Source organism: Mus musculus, chromosome 10, assembly GCF_000001635.26.
Source record: "Mus musculus strain C57BL/6J chromosome 10, GRCm38.p6 C57BL/6J".
Lineage (NCBI taxonomy): Eukaryota > Metazoa > Chordata > Mammalia > Rodentia > Muridae > Mus > Mus musculus.
This window is the reverse complement of record NC_000076.6, coordinates 9,337,007-9,350,474: the sequence shown is the minus strand read 5'-3', so window position 1 is coordinate 9,350,474 and position 13,468 is coordinate 9,337,007. Positions and strand designations below refer to the sequence as shown.

The window sequence follows — 13,468 nt, the reverse complement described above, 5'->3', positions numbered from 1 at the left end:
GGAATGGATACAGAAAATGTGGTACATTTACACAATGGAGTACTACTCAGCTATTAAAAAGAATGAATTTATGAAATTCCTAGGCAAATGGATGGACCTGGAGGGCATCATCCTGAGTGAGGTAACACAATCACAAAGGAACCACACAATATGTACTCACTGATAAGTGGATATTAGCCCAGAAACTCAGAATAGCCAAGACATAAGATACAATTTGCGAAACACATGAAACTCAAGAAGAACGATATGCCCCAGTACAGGGGAACACCAGGGCCAAAAAAAAAAATGGGAATGAGTGGGTAGGGAAGTGGGGGGGGATGGTATGGAGGACTTTTGGGATAGCATTGGAAATGTAATTGAGGAAAATATGTAATAAAAAAATTAATTAATTAAAAAAAAAGAAGAAGAAGAATGAAGACCAAAGTGTGGACACTTTGCCCCTTCTTAGAATTGGGAGCAAAACACCCATGGAAGGAGTTACAGAGACAAAGTTTGGAGCTGAGAAGAAAGGATGGACCATCTAGAGACAGCCATATCCAGGGATCCATCCGATAATCAGCTTCCAAACACTGACACCATTGCATACACTAGCAAGATTTTGCTGAAAGGACCCAGATAAAGCTGTCTCTTGTGAGACTATGCCGGGGCCTAGCAAACACAGAAGTGGATGCCCACAGTCAGCTATTGGATGGATCACAGGGCCCCCAATGGAGGAGCTAGAGAAAGTACCCAAGGAACTAAAGGGATCTGCAACCCTATAGGTGGAACAACAATATGAACTAACCAGTACCCGCCTGGAGCTTGTATCTCTAGCTGCATATGTATCAGAAGATGGCCTAGTCGGTCATCAGTGGAAAGAGAGGCCCATTGGTTGTGCAAACTTTATATGCCTCAGCACAGGGAACGACAGGACCAAGAAGTGGGAGTGGGTGGATGGGGGAGTGGGCGGGGGAGCATGTGGGAGACTTTTGGGATAGCATTGGAAATGTAAATGAAATAAATACCTAATTAAAAAAAAAGAGAGAGAAAGGGGAAAAAAAAGAGTACACCAGGGAAGGAAAATCTTTCTAAACTTATTTCATTAGGGAACTCTGTATATCAGATTTTCTTCTTGTCTTAGAGTAAACTGGACACCAGTTAGTAGGCATGATGCAATATATTTACATCAAGTATTGTATCACAATATACTGTGAACATAAATGTGTGTGCCTATCTCTGTCTCTGTCTCTCTGTCTCTCGCTCTCTCTTTCTCTTTCTCTCTGTCTCTGTCTGTCTCTGTCTCTCTGTCTCTCTCTCTGTCTCTCTCTGTCTGTCTGTCTGTCTGTCTGTCTGTCTCTCTCTCTCTGTGTGTGTGTGTGTGTGTGTGTGTGTGTGTGTGTGTGTGTGTGTGTGTGCATATGTGTGTAGTATGAAATAGAAATGGAAAGAGACAGGGAGAGTAGATGAAAGGCTGATGCACTGAGGTCAGGCCACGTTGTCGTTTGAACCTAGGAACCATGCAACTCCTGAATTGCATTGACAGAGTACAGAGTTTTTGTGCTTTCTTCTCCCTATTACATTATTAAGTTGGCTGCTTTTGCATTCTAGAGCCTGATAGTAATCATTGTTAGGTAAATTAATATGTGCATGAATGTATGCCTGAAAGATTCTCTTTTTGTGTGTATACTTTTCTCATTTTTTTGAAGTGGTTTCAATTGAGAGTTTATCTTCTGGGCCCCATCGATGACAACTAAGGATAATTAGTTTGAATATTTGTGAGACTAAGACTTCAGTCTCTCTCTCCGGGGGGTACTCTAAGGTGAAAGAACAAGAAAATTATTTCATTATGTTTTGTGAAAACCTAATCTGTTTTTAGTTTAAAATCAATTATAAATAAATGAATAAATGGGAGATTGCCTGCTCTCGGCAATTAATTCATTGATACATGCCAATAGCATCACATCTAACAATAATTTTAAAATCTCCAAAACAAGTTTGAGGAGGTTTGAGAAATGGCCTAGCAGTTAAGAAAATGTATACTCTTCCAGAGGACCTGAGTCCAGTCCCCAGCACCCACAGAGGGTAGTGCATAGCTACCTAGAACTCCAGCTACAGAGAATCTAATGTTCTGTTCCAGCCACATACCCCACACCACCTCCCAAACACACACAAATCCACATGATTTAATCCATAAATCTTTTAAAACTATCTTTGAACACCTCTAGTACAATACTACATTTTAAAGCCTTATCCGATTCAGTTTTACCTCTGATTTTTTTCCATTAAAATTATAAAGTCATGTATGCTTGTGCAGGTGTTAAATTAAATGAACTGGGTATGATTTATAAAATGTATGATGTACATGTTTATTATTTAGTCTACCATTACATCTTAGCTCGCTTTGAGTTCTTCCTAACAAAGTGCTTGCATGATGTACATGTGAGCATGCCTGTGAGCAGACACCTGTCTGTCTTCTCAATGGATGCCTCATTCAGCCTGGAGCAGGAGTGTAGGGCGTAGGTTAGTGTGCCTTTCTGGAGGTGCTCCTCAGAATTCTGGAACTTAATTGCATGGGAAGGACACGGGTCTGTAGCTTCATGCCAGCAACATGGATGGTTTCAAAGGGGACGGGATGCCTCTACAAGGGAAGATTCATCTTGTGAGGACCACTGGCAAGTTCTCGCCATCAGTGAAAGTAGGCCAGGAGATACAACGCTCTGGGAAATAACTCAAGAGTACAGTAACTATCTTGGAATAAAGGAAGACAGAACACAATGCTGAGATCTTCATTGCCTTTCTAGGGCTATAAATAATATTAAATGTTTACTGTCCTCTCTTTGTGGTCCAGATTCTTACAATGAGGAAATGTTTTTTGAAGAATACAGGATACCTTCTTTTCCTCAAAAGGTTCCACTGCTCCCATTTTTTAAGTAGGCACGAACCCCTGAAGCTCATGGGGACATCTTGACACCTGCCCATGGACACCATCAAAAGTTATTTTAAAAGAACAGCAAATACACTGTAGGTGCAAAGAGGAAAGATGCGGCATTCTGTCGATTTTGTGCTATTGGGCTTATTTCCTATAAAAGTATAGGGCCTGAACTTCTGTTGAAATATATACTTTATACGAAGCTGTTAAAGAGGAAATTGAGTTATTATCCTCTGTGACAAAGTCTGTATGAAAAGGAGAGTTCTGTGGTAGGATTGTTTCATAGTTTTGATTTTTTGAATGTGGTGATCCAATCTGAGAGAGGGAAAATTTTTAACCCTTAACATCCTGTACACAAGAGCAAATTATAATTTATAAACAAACTTCTATTGTATTTATGACACTAAAAACTGCTAAATATTTCTATACATATGGCTGCACACTTCTGTTGTACATATATTTATAAAATGTATGTTTAACATTTCTATGTACATATTTTATATGCATAAAATACATGTATATATTTTGCTATAAAGCATATATTTATGTACATGTGGTCATTTACATGCTTTATGTATTTCTCACAGTTGTGGTCAATTGGCCATACTTTAAAATTTTTGTTAACTTTTTTACTTAACACCACTGATATTTTGTGTTTTAAGCTGTAAAATACGCCCCCCCCCCAACACAAGTCTACATAGAGAAACTCTATGTCAAAAAACAAATGAACAAACAAATAAACAAATGTCATGGAATATTTCTTTGGCACAGTCCACTCTGTTGCCCATCAGATATATACTGCGCCATCAGCTTTTGCAGAAGTATGATATGAGATGCATATTAGATCTCTAATGCCCAAGGAGATGTCTCTGCCTTGCCTTTTTAGGTTGAAATGATCTTAGTAGGATAACTCTGGGGCATCTCCTGAGATTTCACCCTGCAGAACAATGTCCTAAAACATCATTGGCTGAATATCTTGTATCTCTCCTCCTCTGGAAAATACTTACATTTTCTTTAGAGTAATTGTGTAAGCCTACTTCTTAAATTATGAAGATACAGAAGAGGAGGAAGAGGAAGAAGAAGAAGAGGAGGAGGAGGAAGACTTCACTAGCAATGCATTTAGTATTAGGAATTGGTGTGTATCTATGAAATGCCACCCATAATGTTCATGTGTTTGAACACTTGGTCCACAATTGATGTTGCTCTTTGAGGAGATTATGGAACCATTAGGAGGAGACGCCTTTCTAGAGGAAGTAGGTATGGGGAACTTTATAGGCTGGCCCCACTTGTTGTCTATTTCCTGTTCACTGATAGTGATACAATGTGACCTGCCACGTCATACTCCTGCCCGTACTTTCCCCATTATTATGGGCTGTTTACTTTTTAAAACTGTAAGTCAAACAAAGACTTCCTCCATTAGTGTCTTAATAGGTATTGGGTCCCAACCTGGAGAAAAGGAGAAAAGTAGCTACTTGAGAATTTACCTGTCTTTGTCTCCATTGTGAGTGCATATCAGGTGCAGCAAGGTTGTGGCGGGGGACGGGGGTTGGAAATGACATATTTTGATAAGATGTTGTCCAGAGTTAGGCATGTTATTAGAAAATTGATTTTGGATCAAGTCACTATGCATTACAGAGCTGAAAGACAGTTACACAAATGAAAGTCAGTGCATGGGGAAAAGAGTCTTCCATTGAAGTGTGCTTGCTGGGTTCTTGCTGATGCCTTCCTGGGTTAAATAAATTTAGTTTGAGGTCATTATATGGATAATTTGTTACTAAGTAAAGTAGTTTGTCAGGTTACGAGACATTAATCTTCCAATAGGTCTTTAATTAGGACAGATGCACTAAATAGTTCATAGCAAGACTCGGCCTGGAAACATTTATAATACTCAATTATACCATTTTACAGGCAATAGCAAATTGTTTTTGTGTAGTCTGGAAATTGTGGGACTTAATTAATTACCTTCGATGTTTTAGACATCTGCTCTGCACTCCTTTAGATGCATTAAATTGGCAACTCATGAAATGGCTAAAAATAGAGTTCGAATTCCCCAGATGGGAAAGGGTAAAAATCAACTATGACGGAAAGAAAAGCCATTCTATGAGGCACTGGAAATCTGAAACCAAATTATGCATCCAGCAACATTTGGAATAGCAGACTCTCCTGTGTGAGATAATTACTTTGTAAAGACTGGGAATTTACATGGTTCTTTAAAAACAAACAACAACAAAACAAACAAACAAACAAACAAAAACCCTTCAACTTCCTGCTAAATGTATCCTGTCTCTGTTTTCCTGAGATAGGCTGCACTAGACAAATTGAAGAAACAGGCAGAGCGCAGACACAGACCACATATCAATCTCTGTCATGTAAGCAACTCGGAGTGAAATTTATTTCCACACAAACAAATAACTTTGCCCCTAGAAGTTGTTTTGAAGACGTGACAAAAATGAGGACTCCTGTGGTCCTCGCAGACATTGTCATGTCAGAGATGTTTTGATGACAGGAAGGGGAATTAAGAGAGCTTACTTCATTTGTAATTAGATCATAGAAAGCAGCTGGTGATGGCTTTGTACTGGGTGGGGGAGTGACCATTTCAGTAAACTAAGGCAGGCTGAACGTTCACTTCATTTTTCAACTTAGAAGTTTCTCCCACTTAGGACTGGTGTATAAGGATTGCAGTCCCTAAAGGATATAGGAACTCCACAGGAAGACCAACAGAATCAGTTAATCTGGACTCGCAGAGCCCTCAGAATCTGAACCACCAACCAAAGAACATTACATGGGCTGGACCTAGACCTTCCCACACATATGTAGCAGAAGTGACGCTTGACCTTCATGTGGGTCCCGAACAACTGGAACGGGGACTATCCCAAATGTTGCTGCCTGTATGTGGGATATATTCTAACTGGGCCACCTTATCTGGCCTCAGTAGAAGAAGCACCTAGCCTCATAGAGACTTGAAGTGCCAGAGTTGGAAGATACACAAGGGCCACACCTACTCAAAGGAGAAGGGGATGGGGAAGGATTGTTGGAGGGGTGACTAGAAGAGGGGCAGTGAATGGCATGTAAATTGAATACGTAAAAATTAAATTAGAAAGAGAGAGGGAAGAGAGGGAGGGAGGGAGGGAAAGAGGGAAAGAGGGAAAGAGGGAAAGAGGGAAAGAGGGAAAGAGGGAAAGAGGGAGAGAGAGGAAAGGAAAGGAAAGGAAAGGAAAGGAAAGGAAAGGAAAGGAAAGGAAAGGAAAGGAAAGGAAAGAATTACAGTGGAACCCAGCACATTTTGAAAGCTCCAAATGAGGATCACATTGACTGAACTTGGTGTCTTCTCTAACTGTGACAGGCAGTGTCAGACCATGGGCCCATCAGGGAATACCTATGCTCTGGGAACACAAAGTCCCGCAGCTTGCTAGCAAGACATCCCATCCCATCTGTGTGTGTATTGCCTCTCAGACAGTGGGAAGATTCTGTGTCAGTGTGGACACAGAATCCAGGTCTTGGCCCCACCGAAATCTTCATGGTCTTTGCTGGGTAAGCATATGTTTGTCATTTGATGAGCCCCTGAAGTGGCTGGGGACTAGGGTGGGTTCAGGTGAAACTGACATCCCTAATACTGAGGGAGTCTAACAAGGGTCCGTCATCCAACAGAAAAACAGGCTCCCCATGGCATTTTCTTGCTGCCACATTTTTGAAAGTAAGGAGAAACTACCAGGCAGTTAACTTGAAAAACATCCATTGATATGGTTAGAAGACCCTTTGTACTTAGGGTCAGTATAAGAACTATTAATGCAGTATTTTTGTGGGGTCCTTTTCCCGACAAATTTTGCAAAATCTGTTACACTCACGGCACATCTCAACTCAGCCAAGCCACCCGTATCAGTCGGAACTCTCTAGAGGAACGAAACGTATATTACGGGTGTATATTAAAGGGTGGTTTATTAGGATAGCTTACGTAATATGATCTAGGTGCTCAACAAAGGCTAAGAGCCCCGTCTGCTCAGTCCACATGGCTGAGTATCTCAGAAGCCTGTAATCGGTTATGCTGAAGGCTGGAGATTCCTTAGAGAGCTTCTGGTCTGAAGTCCACCTTGGAAGCTTGAAACTAGAGCCTAATTTCCGAGTTGAAAGGCAGGAGCAGCAAAATCAATGTAGGTAAACCGGCTCTTTAATCCCCAGCACTTGGGAGGCAGAGGCAAGCAGATTTCTGAGTTTGAGGCCAGCCTGGTCTACAGAGTGAGTTCCAGGACAGCCAGGGCTATACAGAGAAACCCTGTCTCAAAAAACAAAAAACAAAAAAACAAAACAAATAAAAGGGTAAAAGTAAGTGGACCAAAAGGAATAAAGCTCTCTTCTACCTCTTTAGCTTTTCTGGGCTGCCGCCTGAGCTCACATTCTGGGTAAATTTCCCATTTCAAAGAATCTGATCGAGAAAATTCCACAGGAGTGCCCAGCAGCTCGCCTTTTGCTTGATTCCAGATCCAAATCCATTAACAACCAAAAGTACCCACCCATCACCTCCTGGGTCTTCCTTCTATGGCTCACTGTGCACCAACCTTAGAGAGTACACTCTGGATTATGAGCAGCACCGCTACCGATGTCGCTACGTATGGTACAGACACAGAGGCAGCGCCTAGCCCAGCTCAGGAGCCCAGCACCACACTCGGAAGATATGGTTCGACGAAACCCTTTAATTAAATTGAATTTAACAGATTTTGTTTGTGTGCGAGAAGACAGCAACTAGAACACAGCAACTAGAACAGGGAGTACTCAGTGTTAGAAAAAGCTTGGTTGGTTAGAGCTTGGTTTGCCTCTATGGAGAGAGAGTCTGTTCAGATGGCAGCCTATGATTGGCTAGAGCCCAGCTACTGTGATTGGCTGAAGCTCAACTTGTTATATATATTTGTATCCTGTGTCCGGATACAATTTGCTACTTGGTTTAGTAAAAGAAAGCAGATAGTTTTTACAAAGAAGCTTTCTGCTCATCTGTTAAGTTCTAACTGGTTGTTCTGGGAGGACTTCCCTTCTTTTCACCCAGACTCCTTCTAAAACAGAAAGGGATCCAAAGGCAGGCAGCAGAGGCATCTGAGCATCTTGAAAACAGGGTTGAAAACCTATTCATCTTGATTCCCTGGCATACAAGGAGAGTTCCAGAAAGCCTTTTGACTTTCAGAGTCTGAAGGAAGAAATTCATGGCAAGGAAAAAAAATCTCATCGCAAGACAAGGCAGAGTGAGAGAGAAGATGTGAGCATGTTAAGGACCAGGCCAGGTCGAGGAGAAGGATGAGGGATGGGTAGGCAGGAGTAAAGACAAGTTAGAAAGCTGTGCCTCACCCAGGAATCCCTTGGACTCTCTCCCCCATGGGTGGTTCTGTGTTTGGGGACAATGCCCATCTTTGTACCATGAGGAAAATAGCTTGGAAATGGGGGAGAAGGTGGAAATATTGGTGTCAGTGACCTTTTGTAAGGTTTATAAAAGGAATATTTGACCTTTGTTTTGATATAATAGTTTCCTTTATTAAAATATAAGACAATGAGACACAGTACATATACTCTAGAGTATCCTCCCTAGACCAGCTTACCAATCATCCAGATTTAACCTAAATATTTTTCAACAGTGTTCAGATAATTGAATTAGAAACCTAATTTTGAGAGACTCAGTAATGTTTAATGAAGGAAAAGCATACGAAGATCAATCAAACAATTTGGAGTTAAATCTAACACTTTAAAAGTAACATATCTTTTAAAAAGTATTACTACATAGCAGAATACATTTACTCTTAAGGATAGACCAGTAAAAACTATCCAAACCCACACTGAAGCTATAGCTGTACTCCATGCTGTTGGGCTGATGTTTGAGGCTGATTTTCCCAGTGTAATAATAAACTTGATAGGACGAATCTCTAAAATGCAACCTAGTTTTAAAGATTACCCAGCAGGACCTCAAAATAATAGGAGTGGAAGAAAGAGAGATACAAAGGTGAGAAAAGTTAGGAATTGCATTTGTCTTTCTTGTTCTACTTACCAGCAGAAGAAAACCTACAGTATGGTAACTGCTGCTCCTCGGGCACCTCCAGCAGGTTGCTATTTATTATTGTTATCTAAAGTCCACCTGGTTCCTTCTCTTTGCCCTGGGAGAGATAAATAGGGCAACTGTGTTAAGAGCAGGCATATTTGTGGGCTGGAAAGATTGCTCAGGTATCAAAGTGCTTAGCTCACAAACATGAGGAACTGAGTTCAATCCTCCCGAATCTACCTTAAAAAAATAAAAGTGTCTGTCATAATGTTTCTCATCTGTGATCACTGGGAGGGTGGGACAGGTGGATACCCAAGCATCATTGAGCGTCCAGATTAGCCTACTCCTACTTGCTGAGTTCTAAACCAGTAAGAGACCTTGTTTCAAAACATAAGATGGATGGCTCCCGATGAATGATAATTATAGACTGTCCTCTGGCTTCACCCACATAACATGTACACACAGGTGAACCTGCAAACACACACACACACACACACACACACACACGCATGTGCGCACGTGCGCAGGTGTACACACACATACATACATCAGATATTTCAATTTCAAAACACTGTCTGCTTTCTTTTTCAAATGTTTAGTCTTTCATCTTCTACTGAAATCCCTTCCCAGTTTCAAAACTTGTTCTCATGATGCCAACCACTTGTTCCTAATATAGGGAATTAGACCCATAACTGTTTCCCCTAAATAGTGAAGAGAAATATAACCATAAGAAAAAAATGTTTAAGTACCTGTAAAGGAAGTTATTTTAACTCAAAAAAATCAAGTTTTTTTTTTCAATTAAAAAGAAAGAACAGTGCTAGTTTCTGAAAAGTATATTGTGTGTGTGTGGGGGGGTGGGGGGTGTTTGTTTCTCAGAATTCAATGGCTTTATTCTGATAAATGGCCATAGTCACCGTTGGTAAATGTTCTTTACTTGAATTAATTAACTGGACCTTCACACCATCTGTGTTAGAATGTTTCCTGTAGTTCTGACAAAACACCTGGGAAAATCAACACAAAGGAAATGTCCACCTGGCTCAGCATTTCAGCGCTGTCTATGCATCAGGACTTGGCTTTACTTTTTTTCTGAGCCCATGATAAAGCAGGCAGAGCATGGGGCAGACACACTGTTCATCTCATGGCAGTGAGGAAGAGAGCAGAAAAGGAGACAGCCCACATTCAAAGGATAGGACAAAAGATACCCTTCAAGGGCATGACCCCAGTGACCTAGAAGACACCTAACTACGGGTTCCAGAACCTTCCTAAGGCACGCCCAGCTGATGGCTAAGCCTTCAACACATAAGCTTTGGGGAATGTTCCAGATTCAAACCATTACAGCACATCGATCAGAGAATGAATGCTATAATCCTCACTTTACAAATGACACAATGAATCAGAGGGACAAGCTACTTCTCCACCCTGCGACTGCAAAGAGACTGAAGCTGAGTTTGGATGTAAGCATGAACCACTCCACTCCACTGCATTCCCTGATGAACTAGGGAAGGAGGGTCCTTTAGCGAGGACTTGGGATACACATGAACAATGCCCGTTTTTGACCCCTTACTTTCAATTCCGTTACAGCTCAGGACATTGTCATGAGGTGCCCAACAATGACAATCTATGGCATGCCGATGGACACAGTGGAAAAACACCAGCTCAGAGTGGCAAGTCTGCTTTCCCTACCATGTTTCCTAACGAGGTTCATGGAGCAGGAGCTATGGCCAGTTTTAAAACTTCTCTTAATGTGCTTTTTAAAGTCAGCACAAGGATAGACATAGTCCCTTCCTTGGATGGTCAGCCATCAAATATTTAATGGACTGAGATCTGATTTAGTAGTAGCACCTTCATTAATAGCTGCACTCCTAAAGATTTTTAAAAGCATCTGTATTAAAAAAAATACATGAATAAAATCTTTGTGTGCTCTGTTTTCTCAGTACATTGCTATTTGACTTTTTAATGTAGCTAAAACTTGTATGAGTTTTGTACAGAGGGAAATAAATAACCCAAATACATGCACATATATTTTTGTTTCAGATGTGTGTGTGTGTGCGCACACACACACACACACACACACACACACTGATGGTACTTAGTTATTTTAATTGATTGTTCACTTAAAATATAAATTTTCTATTAAATGTTTCTAATTTTTTAACGAGAAGAATTTTAAAATACCTGGGGTATATAATGAGTTACTATTTAATTTCCCTTCCTTTTTCTGTGATTGCGAATTCAATACTTTTATCAGATTTGTCCCATTTCCTTATTAATGGAACTATCTGCACAGATTATTTTAATGTCCTGTAGACCTTCCAGGTTAGGGTGTGTTTTATGGTGCATCACCAATGTTATTCTCAGATTAGCAGCAGGCTTGGGACAGAAGAGCCAGACTTGAGTCAGTGAATTCCTTGGTATGATGGATCTCTAGAGAACAAGTCATGGGGGGTGGGTACCTTTTTAAAAAATTAACCATGTCACATAGAGAGGAAATTCTCATCTTCTGTCTTCTACCAGTGAAGGCGGTGGGCATCGGGCATCACATTAACTTAGTTGCTAAGATAAATAGTAAGTAAATAAACGAACACAGGGCAAAAATAGGCACGATTTTTCCAAGATGTGCAAATGTCCTGATTGTTTGACTTGCCATCACCTCTTTTAGGTTAAAATCGTCACTCATTCCACATTCTCTCTTAGATTTCCTCAGCCCACCATTGATCTAAAATGTCTGCTGCTCTCTCGGGTAAAGGAGGAACATGCGCGTGTGTTGCGTCCCATAATTCCTATTATTGAAGAGCCTGTTCAATCTCAAATGACCTTTTCTTGTATTTATTGTCAAGCTAGCTTTACAGCCCATATTAAATGGGAGCTTTTGTGAGCCAGCTGAAAAGCATGTTGATGAGTCTAGCAGCAAGGCTCTGAGAGTGTTTGTTTGGGACAGCCGGGTCCCACTCTGCCTGTCCAAATTAGAGCAGTGCCCCACCCCACCCCCATTCCCACCCCCACCCCCTGCTCTTCATTGCCCCCTGTTGTGAAGTTCACAGCAAAGGCAAGGCTTTGTGTCTTAATTTGAACCCTAAAGAAAGTGGCAGAAACGCCTATCCAAGGAGAACGTGTGTTCTGAAGTAGCACTCTGATTCTATGGCCCGGCGCTCTGAGCATCAGAACTTTGCAAAATGTAGGCCAGGATTGTCTGGAAGTAGCAAGGTCAGTGTGGACACTTGGACCACTAACAAAAACAAAATTGATAATACTTAACATTTAAGTGATCTTTATGATTACACATGTTTGCTGTGACAGATTCAATCAGTGAGGTTGGGGCAAGAGTTTGAAGATGGCCTCATTGTTATGCTGAGCAGTTATGACAGTTTCCTGAGAGGCTGGTCCACTTCCCTCTGAGAAAATGACCACAGGGCATGACACAACCTCTTCTGCCTCTTGTCTCCAAACAAAACAAAACACGGACTGTTCATTCACATAGCATTACAAGTTTGTGTTCACATTTACAAGTTGACCTTTCAACCCTTTCTACTTAAAATGATAACAATAGTTTTCAAATTCCCATGTGGTTAAGAAGTGAGTTTCTCAAACCTTTATACTAACTTGTGAGATTTATTCTGCTTCAAGTTATACACACATACTCTTTGTGGTTGTACACACATGCTCCATGTGTGTTCGTGTGTGTGCGTCTGTGCGTGTGAGCAGGGAGAGACTCTATATGTATGCCTTTGTATGGAGGATGGAAGTGGACATTGAGGACTTTTCTTCAATCACTGCCCACAGTATTCTTTGTACACGGGGTCTCTTACCAATTCAAGCAGATTGGCTGCCTAGAGAGCTCTAGGGAACTACATGTCTCTGACACCCAGTGCTGAGATTATAGTCAAACTGTTACATCTGGGTTTTCACCAGGTGTGGGATGTGGGAAGCCGCCCTCACATTCGCCGTTGCAAGATGGCACTGACATCCTGTGTTCTAAGTGGTAAACAAATAATCTGCGCATGTGCCAAGGGTAGTTCTCCACCCCATGTGCTCTGCCTTCCCTGTGACGACAACTCGGCCGATGGGCTGCAGCCAATCAGGGAGTGACACGTCCTAGGCGGAGGATAATTCTCCTTAAAAGGGACGGGGTTTTGCCATTCTCTCTCTTGCTCTCTGGCTCCTGAAGATGTAAGCAATAAGGCTTTTGCACTCTTGCTCTTGCGCTCTGGCTCCTAAAGATGTAAGCAATAGAGCTCTTGCTCTCTTGCTCTCTGGCTCCTGAAGATGTAAGCAATAAAGCTTTGCCGCAGAAGATTCCGGTTTGTTGCGTTCTTCCTGGCCGGTCGCGAGAACGCGTGTAAGAGTGGGAGATCAGAACACTGGCTGTCATGTTTGCCTGGCAAGAGCCTCACCACCTGAGCTGTCTCTCCAGCCCCCATCTCATTTTAGAATTACAGATTACAGGATTAAAATGCCAGGTTCTCCTTAACCTACCAAAGTTCTAGAAAATACTAGGGAAAAGTACTAGTGAATACAGTAGCATAGCCTGTACCTGTACTAGTCAGAGC

The 13,468-nt window shown here is 41.4% G+C and overlaps 1 protein-coding gene across 1 annotated transcript in view; it reads left to right on the top strand.

Moving 5' to 3' along the window:
* Samd5 (sterile alpha motif domain containing 5) overlaps nucleotides 1–13,468 on the top strand; it is a 413,466-nt gene that overhangs the window by 325,452 nt on the left and 74,546 nt on the right. The window lies entirely within an intron of this gene.